This window comes from Crocuta crocuta, unplaced genomic scaffold (assembly GCF_008692635.1).
Source record: "Crocuta crocuta isolate KB4526 unplaced genomic scaffold, BGI_CrCroc_1.0 scaffold258, whole genome shotgun sequence".
Taxonomy (NCBI): Eukaryota; Metazoa; Chordata; class Mammalia; order Carnivora; family Hyaenidae; genus Crocuta; species Crocuta crocuta.
The window spans coordinates 2,402,907-2,413,341 of record NW_027532842.1 but is presented as its reverse complement, the minus strand read 5'-3'; positions in this window follow the sequence as shown (position 1 = coordinate 2,413,341).

Sequence of the window (10,435 nt, the reverse complement as noted above, 5' to 3'; positions counted from 1 at the left end):
GAGGGAAGGGTTCGGGAGGGGAGGGGAGGGAAGGGAAGGGAAAAAGAAAAAAAGAAAGCCAGTGCTGTGTCCATCTTCGACTGAAAAGTAACTTCCTCTAGGATAAGGCTCTCAGACAGCTGTTTTTCTCACACACACAGACCTTTTCATTCTAAACACCAGAAGCCAAACTCTTCGGTCTTCTTAATTCCCAGAGTTTGTCATTCAAGATACATACTGGTGGAAAGAGTACCCATTTCAAAATCACAATGACCTGATTCGAATGCTGGCCTGGACACTCTGTAAGTGTGTGACCCTCAGCAAATCACCCAGTTGCCCTGTGCCTCAGGGTTTCAATCAGTAAAAAGCAAAGTTAAAAGTGCGCATGTTGGACAGTTGCGAAGTCCACTGCACTACCTTATGTAGAGCCTGTGTCTAGGAGGGGCTCAGCCCATGCATCTTCCCCTCCCTCAGGGCCTGTGGCATCTACCTTCAGGGTCAAACACACCTCAGGGTCCTTTTCCCAAACTCCAGTGTCCTTAGGAAAAAGCTCCAAGTCTTTGAGCTTTCTAAGATCTAAAGGTGCGCAGAGAAGTCGATGTTTAATTCTCAGAAGCAATCTAGCAGAGGCAGCCCCAGCTTGTTCAGAGGACCTGCTAGACTCAAAGCGCTGCTTTGGCTCACCAGTCCTTCTGTGTAATCTGAATTATGAAAAGCCACATATAGGAGAGCAGTTTGGAAGTTCATACCAAGTTATGTTCTTAACAAACAAAAATAATCACGTTCTTATTGGCTTTTGGGATCCTTTCTGGACCTGGATTTTTTGGAAGGGCTTCCATCCCCATGATGAGAAAACCCACATGATTAAACTCCGGTCTTAACAGCGACTTCACTGGTGTCTGCTGCACACAGCAGTGGAATGTCCCAAGGCCGCTTTAGGCTCCAAGTAGCAGTGGTGTCTCACATTCTTTGGAGATGGCAAAACTCCAAGGAGAGATAGTTTGGAGAGAAGGGAAAGACAGCACATTCTCCTCGATGCTCTTTCCCTTCTCCCCTTTTCGTTTAGGCTGTAAGGCAGGGGAGGGGGAGGGCGCTAGGGTGTCAGACACATCAGCCTGGGATAATTCCAGCTTTACTTACCACTTCTGTGATCTTAGTTAAAGAATTCAATTTATGGAGGCCTCGCTTTCCTCGTAGTTAAGAAGAGTACTGTACCTGCCTCTCAGGACAGAGTCAAATCACAGATACGTATCAAAGTGCCCGACAGTTCAGAGGGGGTTAATTTCCTCACCACATCCTCCAGGAGAAGGTTTCCCATCCAAGTTCAGAGAAGCTGCAGAGCTGCCCACGATCAGAATCTGGGGGTCAGTGGTGCCTCCTCGCTGCTAGCACGGTTAAAGGACGCAGCCCCAACACGGTGTGTCACCTTACCCACACCCTCTGTACTCTGATCAGAAGACTGATGAACTAGAAGCTCTTCCGGTGGACCAGATGTCTCAATCAACCAGGGATACCATCTAGAAGGGCTGAGGCATTGTTCCCTACTCTCTTCTTGGCCAAACTCCAGCCTTGATATCTAGACTGATGAGCAAAGGCTAACAGTGCTGGCATGAGAGACTGAAAACCGTAGCTGCAATACTGTGTAGACACTCCTGTCGAGAGGGGCCTGACTCCCCACCCATTGACTCCGGGTTAGGACCTGCTTTTATCAACTGAATGCGGCAGAGAGGTGTTGCAGGAATTGCAAAATCCAGGCCTCAAAGGGCCTTGAGGTTTCCAAGGGTACCCTCTTGGACCCCCACCCCCCACCCCCAACCCCATGCAAAGAAACCTGAGCTCTACTCCTGAATGGCACAAGACCCGGTGTGGAGGGAGGCCCAGTGACAGCCAGTGTCAAGGTCCTGGGTGGGTGATTGCCACTGCATGAGGGATCCAGAGAGGACACCAGAGGAAACATCAGTCAGCAGGGCCCAGCCCAAATTCCTAACCCAGGGACTCATGAGGGCATAATGAATTACTGTTGAAGACTTCTGGGGCAGCCCATTACACAGTAAGAGATGATGGATACAAATGCTACCATGACTCAGCCCTGCAGAGGCCGTGATTCAGCAGTGGGGACAGAATATGTTCTATATTTGAACTTAGTACCCAAGTGGAGTACAAAGCACTTTAGGCCTTGAAAGCCTCATAGAGACTTTTCCCCTCAGAGGCCCTCAGGGAAGGAGAAGCACCTCAGATTCTCAACGGGTCACAAGCAAGTTTCCAACACACAGTTCCGCACAACAGGGGGCCAACTGTTTCCAGCCAAGCAGCAACTCTTCTCACCATTGGGGACAGACCCCCCGGCACATCATGAAAGCCAGCAGAACCAACAGGTAGAATTCAGCCACCCAAGTAGGGGACACCAATCCCAGCAGAGGAAATACAGATACAGCAGCTCAGTTACAGAGGCGAAGCGTTGGGGGGTGGGGGGTCCTGGAGGGCAGCAGGGCTGGCCCGAGGTACATGGGTAGCCAGTACCTTTCAGAAGGGCTCTGTAGACACTTACCAATATTTACAGCGAGGAAGGGCTGTGTGCTCCGCAGTGTAGCAGAGAATGACTAGTGTCTGGACCTGCAACTCAGTTCTGGCTCCCAACTCACACCCCCCACCTGGAAGCCAGACCAACTTTTCTCAGAAGGCAATTTCACCACTTTGATTGGTCACACGCCCCAAGCACCTTATCCTGATATTCCTTCTGCCCCGTGGCTAACGCATACTCTTCCTAGCAAGAATTCTGGTAAATAGTTTCCTCTACCCTGTTCCAGGTCTCACGATGACTTAGAACCTTTGACCGCTTGGCACCTTGACCTCCCAGGGGGCCAGGCCTCTCCAATCAGCCCCTAGGGCAGTGGCTCTCAAAGCAACACAAGGGGGCTTGTTCGAAATGCAAATTCTTGGCCCCGCCCCAGACGTACTGAATCCGAAACTCTGGGGTGGGGCCCAGCGAGCTAGTGTAACCAGCTTTCCAGGAGATTCGGATGGATGATAAAACAGGAGGTTCTTAACCTCGGCCTCCCATTGGAATCACCGGAGAGCTTTAAAAATTACGGACGCCTGGGTCCCACTCAGGGGAGTGTGACTGAATTGGTAAGGGGTGCAGCCCTGTAAAGCTCCCCCAGAGGATTCTAACGTTGAGTCAACGTGGGGACCACGCCCGTAGCAAGAGGCAAAGGGTTTCACCGACATCAACTGGCAGACTGATTACTGATCATGATTTTGCTAAAGTGACCTTGAGTTTAAATGGTTTCAAAAGCTAAGGCCTTTCACTTTATACAAGGTTCACTTCAGGCCCCTTTCCACAGAAGCATCGGATCATCGTTACAGCTTTGCTGGTGTGGACCGCAAGGGCGCGTCTGTAGCTTGAAAGGAAACCCACTCCTACCCCATGAGCTAAACAGGTTAGAAGACCAGGTGAGAAGAAGTGCCTGTAAGCCCTGTCGTTGTCTGGGGAAAGACAAAAGCATTTGCCAAGATTTGCGGTAAGGAACAAGGAAGAACGGGGTGCCTAGGTGGCTCAGTTGGTTAAGCGTCCGACTTTGGCTCAGGTCATGATCCCCCGGTTCGTGGGTTCCAGCCCCGCATCCGGCTCTGTGCTGACAGTCAGCTCAGAGCCTGGAGCCTGCTTCAGATTCTATATCTCCCTCTCTCTCTCTGACCCTCCCCTGCTCACACTGTCTCTCTCTTTCTCAAATAAATAAAACATTAAAAAATTAAAAAAAAAAGAAACAAGAAAGAGTATGAGTGTAAAGCATATCACATTTCAAGCCAGTAAGAAGCACAAAAAAAAATCTGTCATCAGTAGTAGCACGACAGTGAGACAGGGATGCCTCCCTGACAGTTAAGACTCCGGAGGACACTTACCTTCGCAGCTTGGTATCACCAAGCGATTTTGTTCCAAAAGCCAACGCCCCTGTCAAACGTTTATTTACGGTTGAAACCTATCTATCACATGCCATTTTTACTACTTTTCACCAAGTCCGCATTTCCTAAGGACTTGATCTTGCCACCCATTGTTTGGTTAATGACAGTATTCTTCAAGACAACAACCTCTGCTTACTTCAATTATAGGTCCAAGCCAAGTCTAAGATCTCATAAAAGAGCCTCGAAAGGGCAGAAGAACAATGTAGGACCCAGAAGAGGCTCCTGGCTGGCCCTGGTCTAGTCCCTTAGCCACACAGATCAAAGGTCATCACTAGGCTGTTGCCGAAAAGGGAATTAGGCCCTGACACCAATTTTTAATGTTCTTATCAATTTTTAACATGCAAACCAAACATCAGTGGACTTTATTAAAATACGGGCTCTCTGATTCATTAAGTTCCCAGGGGATGCTGCTGTTTGCTGGACCACGGACCACACTCCGAGAAGCCTGCTTTGGATAATTTTGTGGGCACGTGCAAAGTGTGGGGTTGGGGATGGGGCATGGGAGGCACCACTGCGGTCCTGGACCAGGAGATCCAGGTTTTTAAGAATATGTCTTCACACCTACCTAGTAGAGTGGTCCTGGCAGGAACCTATTTACATGAGGTAACCTTGAGGAGAACCTGTTCTATGGAAAGAGGAATCTAGGCAGAGGAGGCTGATCCCATTACAAAGGCCCCAATGGGAACAGAACGTCAGCTCTGAGTGTGGCCAGGTCTTGCATTCGGGTTTGTATCATGACCCAGCGTCCAGGGACTCAGGTTTGAGTCTGTGGAAGGATGAGGAAGTCAAACCATGAAATCAGAGAGCACTGTTGTTCTTAGATGGTAGAATATACCGCAGGGTGAAGCCCCAGTGCTGGGTACTCACCAATAGAGGCCAAGACAGAACATCCGTGCAGACTGAAACCCAGCTTTGGGAGCTCGGAGTACCCAGTGAAGCATCGGGATGAAACAGGAGGGGATTGCAGGAGATAGGGATCTCAGAGAGTTCAAGATCAGAGCTGATTTTCTCCATCTTAGTCATACTCACCTACTATGACGACATCATGTCAGACAAACATTGTCTTTTGGGAACAACCCCTCTAACAAGTCCATTGTAGTTGAAGCCAGTTGGACGGGCAGAAGTACCTTAATATACTGGGAAGAGTTCATGTCTGGCCCTGAGAGATTTCTTCTCTGAAATGGTAGCGTGGCTACGTCATTCATTCATTCATTCCAACACTTGATGACAGACCCCGTACCAGGCATTACACGAGGCGCCAAAGAGAACAAGGGGACAGAAACATGAGCAGAACAGTAATGATGCAGGTGAGCACAGTTGGTGGGGGGAGGCTGTAGGGCTAAAGGCTGTATATAGGAGGGTACACCTAGGAGCAGAAGAAACCGTAAGTTCTGTCTGCGGCTCTAAAGAGGAGCTCAAAGAGATGGTGATTTCTGAGCTTTTGAAGGACTTTGAAGGCAGGGGAGGAGGCAATGCAGAGAGAGGGAAGGGTCTTGCAGGCCAACAGCATGAACACAGAGTGATGAATACACAGGCCCATCTTAAGAATGGGGAGTAATTTATGTGAGTGGGGAAGGCTGTGTGTAGCTGGGTGCCATAGCGGGTGTGGACGGAAGTGGTGAGAGATGAAGCCAGTAATGGAGGCTGTAACTATTTCAGCCACAGCAGTTCAGAAGAAGGGTTCTAACAGCTCACAAGGAAAATCAATTTGCTCACCAGATCGATCTGTGTACTATCATAATTTTGATATATTTTTAAAAAAATGTTTGAGAGAGAGTGAAAGCATGAGCAGGGGAGAGGCAGAGAGAGAGAGAGAGAGAGAGAGAGAGAGAGGAAGAACTCAAGCAGGCTCCACGCTGTCAGCACAGAGCCCAATGCAGGACTCCATCTCATGAACCGTGAGATCATGACCTGAGCCAAAATCAAGAGTTGGCTGCTTAACTGAATGATCCACCCAGGTGCCCCATAATTTTGATATTGTTAACCTAAATTTCTTAAGAGGACAGGGGAAATTATCGTATTCAAAAAAAAGACGCCAGCACTTAAAAAGAAACGTTAGCCCCATAATAACATCATTCAACAAATGTTGGAACATCTCTTCTCCGCTTGGGGTGGAGGAAGCAGAGAAATGAAGAAGCAATGTTATCTTTACCGTGAGCATCGGTATCTGTTCCTGGATCTGCCACTAGCCAGCGACTGGCCCTCCGGGGGGCGAGGGGGAGAACACAGAACTGTTCTGGGTGGGTTTTCTCATCTCTGAAATGAGCAGGTTGCCTCCACGAGGTCCCACCTAGCTCTCACAATGCATGTGTCTGAGAGACAAGATCAGATCTCACCAGGAGCTCAAAATCAAGGAAAGGAGCAAGAATCAGATACGGCTCTCAGGCATCCAGCTTACGGAGACTGATGGGAAATCCCCAGGAATTCTTGACATCCCCCCACATCCGCCCCAGCAGCAATGCAGGAAATCTAGTCTACTATCTTCAGCAGACTCAATGGAACCATTTCCTTAATGAAACCCCCCTGCAGTCCCAGATGCTAAGCCGAGGCTTTCCTTTCAATCCCTCCCTCAATTACCCCATTCCTCCCCGTTTCCTTCCCCTCTTCAATCTGGTCTAAAATCCAGTAATTTCATCACCAGCATGCAATTTCCAAGGCACCCCAGTGTGTGAGGAACCAACAATGATCCTGGAAAGCATTTGGCAGATCTTGTCATTCCTTACAAGCCTCACTAGTACACTAAGACCAATGGAATGGAACGGACTATCCTGTGCTATTAAATTATTTAAAGCAATGCAACAGCATATTTTAATGCTTTTAACCATTCTTCATAATAAATTCCTAATAATATATGTGCCGTTTCACATGTCTTTCTTCTACTTACTTATCCACAATGACAAGTACTCGGAAAGGTGATATTTACTGGGTATCCAATCAACTCCTGACCGAGCAACTGCACCAAGAACCTAACACCAACAGCTTTGCATTTTAACACCCAGGTGCCTAGGGCTTCTTTCACTTTCTCTCCATTCTTCCGCCCACTCACAGACACATCTCAGTTTAAAGCACCACAGAAGCTACTTGCTTTGTTATTTGTTCTTGCTTTGCAGAACTTCCCAAGCCAGAGTAAACATCAGCCACAACCCAGCAATAGGATGGATAACCTTAACCTTCCTCAAGGACATTGCGGGTTTTTTGGCCAATATAAAACCAATTATTTTTTTGCAACATATTTTCAACTGCTGTATTGCATGCCATCAAAGTAGGTTTAGAATGACTCAGTAGTTTTTGGCAAGGAGAACAAAGTGATTATTTAGTTCTAAAAAAAAAAAAATCACACAATACAGGTCCAATTTTAAATAAGTTTAGTATCCTTACTAAGTTTAGTATCCTTATCCAATAAGGATTTAGCATCCTTATTGAAATATGAAGTTTTTAGAATGAAGTTATTTTTGAATCAAATAAGGGAATTTTTTAAAAACCAATTCTTCTGAGTTTAAAATGACCGACCTCCTTAGAAGAGGCAATGTAACCAGAGCTAAGAAGTAGAGTTTGCTTCACAGAGTTACACATTCTGCTTGTAAAAAGAAAAACAAGCCCATGATTAAGAATGGTTCAGAAAGCCTCTACCAGCTTAGCTCTTGCAACCCAGTAAAGACCAAGTTAAACAGCTGGTAGATGAAAATGAAAATGCAGTGTGATTACTGATAGCAGGTGAAAGCCAGCTCATCATTGCAGCCTCAGCTCTGGCATCACAGGGCTCATCATCCCTTGTATATGCAGATGTGTAAGGGAGGGAGAAAAAGACACACCATGTTCAGTCTATTTCTTGGAATATTTCACTGAGTCTTGAAGAATTGCAAAGGGGCCTTACAAATAGGCATCTAACTTCTGACTTTTAAATATGAAAACAAAAACTCCACTTAGTGATCCTAGAAAAGAAACTGGGTATCCTGTTCTAGAACTTTTGACAGGGGAAAAAAACCCTTAAAATAATAAGGTAAAAATAGGAACCAAACTAGAGCAGGAGACCACCTACGTTCACCTGCAACACAACCCATCAAGTGGAACACCCCCTCTGTGGACCCCCAAAGGTGCTAATTGACATTTCAAATATGCAATAGGGAAAAGCTACCAAAAAAGCGTGGTTTCCTAAACCTGTGAGAAGACAACAAAAACTGTCATGTAAAATTAGCTTTATTATGAAAGACGTATTACATTCTATTTGGAAATGGGTATTTATATTCACGCACATTTTTACTTTGTATTACTAATGTAGATTTCCCTCACAAGATTCATAAGGGATGCGTTTGCAAATTAGAGCAAATTGTACATATCAGCAGCTCAAAAAATCAAGAAAAATGGGGGGCAGATAAAAAAGGGTCTGTGTCTTTTAACTGTGCCTTAAAAGTAAGAAAATGAGCCTTTGAGCCGGAGTAAGGGACATAGTCATTTTAGAGGGAAAAACTGCAATATAGAGGACGTGAAAATATTTGCATTATTATCCCCTTTTTATTTCTCAAGCTATTTGGAAGAAGCTAAATGTAATCTCTAGGGGGAAATGGTTTATCTTTTTATCTGACTAAGCCTCTGATTTTATACCTCGGTGCACCCAAACCACCCCCCCCCCCACACACATTCACAAAATACTAGTAACTCACAAATACTCAAAGGCTATGTAGCACCTGAAAGATCAGCAGACTCCTGATAAACCCAGGGGGCAGAAACTTGGCCTCTTTCTCCACAACCGCTCCCCAGAGAAGCAGCCCCTTGCTTCAGTTTGAAAATCTTGATGCAATTTACAACGTAGGCAGCTGATTGTTTTACTGTGAGCTGTTAATCAGCTGGAGAAGCTTGTGGTTTACAAAGCCATGCTTCCACAATTACACACCCCAACCACTGAAACAACAGCCCTTAAAGCAGCAGGTAGAGGGTTCTCTCCTTGCTAATGCTTCCTCTTGCTTTCTCACTATAACACATACACTTTTTTTTTTTAATAACAAAAGAGTTCCAAGATTTCTGTCTCGTTTAAGTAAAATAAAATCTGAAATCTCAACAGAATCTTACTCAGTTTTCTGAAAAGCTGCTACCAATCTAACTTGCTCCTAATCATGAACAGAACTACATACTTCACTGGTCAACCACGTTTTTGAAACAAAAGTAAATATGGGTATGTGTGAAGCAGAAAAGCCAATGAAACATAAGCTTTTTCCTCTGTTTTCTGGATTCGCAGGAATTTACCTAGATTTACCTTTTTATAACAGGTGAATGGACTCAGACTATAAGTGCTCTGAGCAACTATCCTTCAGTATAAGTGACTTTTCAAAACCAAATAAACATGTATTTTTGAAATAGAAAAGCAGTATTTCCTTTAATACAGTTATGTTAGCGACTTTCCCATCCTATCGCAAATTCTCAGACATTAGGACTTCGCCTTGACTCTCAGTTTAGTACTTTCGCCAACCTAATTGGAACTATGACTTGTTACTTAGAAACCGACCATCTAATTAGTCCTTCCCACCGAGACAGAATATTTTTTTAAGTTACTGCCTTTTGGGCTTAACAGGCATTAAAAAATATATATGCTCAACGCTTTTTCCTTCCCTGGAATCACGGCAATAACTTTTCTGATGTTACTGTATTTTATTTCATAGTTTACCTTTTCTCTAGGATGCTTAAAAGAAAGGCGCTCCGAAGCGTGACTCTGTCCCCGGGAGGGACTGAACCGGTGGCCCGGCCACTAGGCCCCGCCGGGCGGAAAAGGCGACTCCAAGCCCCTAAGTCCGCGCGGGCTTCGACGCAGCGGTGGGGGCGACCTCCGCACGAGCAGCGGTATAACCTCGTGGGTCCCCACGGCTCTACCGCGGGCATCCCCAACTCCCCGCAAAGGGCCGGGGCTCCCAAACTCCTCCAACCGCATCTTTTGGTCCTGATCGTCCTCCCTCTCCTGTCTCGGAATTTAAAGGCTAGGCTTGCAGTTCCGAAACGTAACGGTATTTGGGTTCTCGACCGCCCCGGTCGGTCAGGTTCGCTCAGGTCGGAGACCTGGGCTGCACCAGCGGCGGAGGCCTCGCCCGGTGGCGGCGCGCAGCGCGCTCGGCGCCCGGCGGTGGGCGAGAAGCCAGGAGGAGTGGAAGCTGGTGGAACGTTCTCGGGGCCATTCGGGGTTCCCGGGGACCCGAAGTGGGTCGAAGGACACCAGCCTTTGCCGTCTCCTGGGATATGTCCGCTCTCGGCTGGCACGCGACCCCCTCCAAGTGGGCTCTCCTCCTCCCCTTTGGAGGCGCGACGAATAGCTGGTGCCCAACATCGCCAACGCCCGGGTCTCAGCCGAGCCCCCGGGCAGCCTCGCGGGCTCCGGAGGGCCCTGCCGACCCGCGCCGGGGAGCCTGGGAGCAGGCTACTGGGGAGTGGGGGGGTCCGGCAGGTCTCAACGCGCGGTGCTCCCGCAGCCTGGAGCCTGGGCGCGGAGACCCGACCTGGGAGCCGGGGA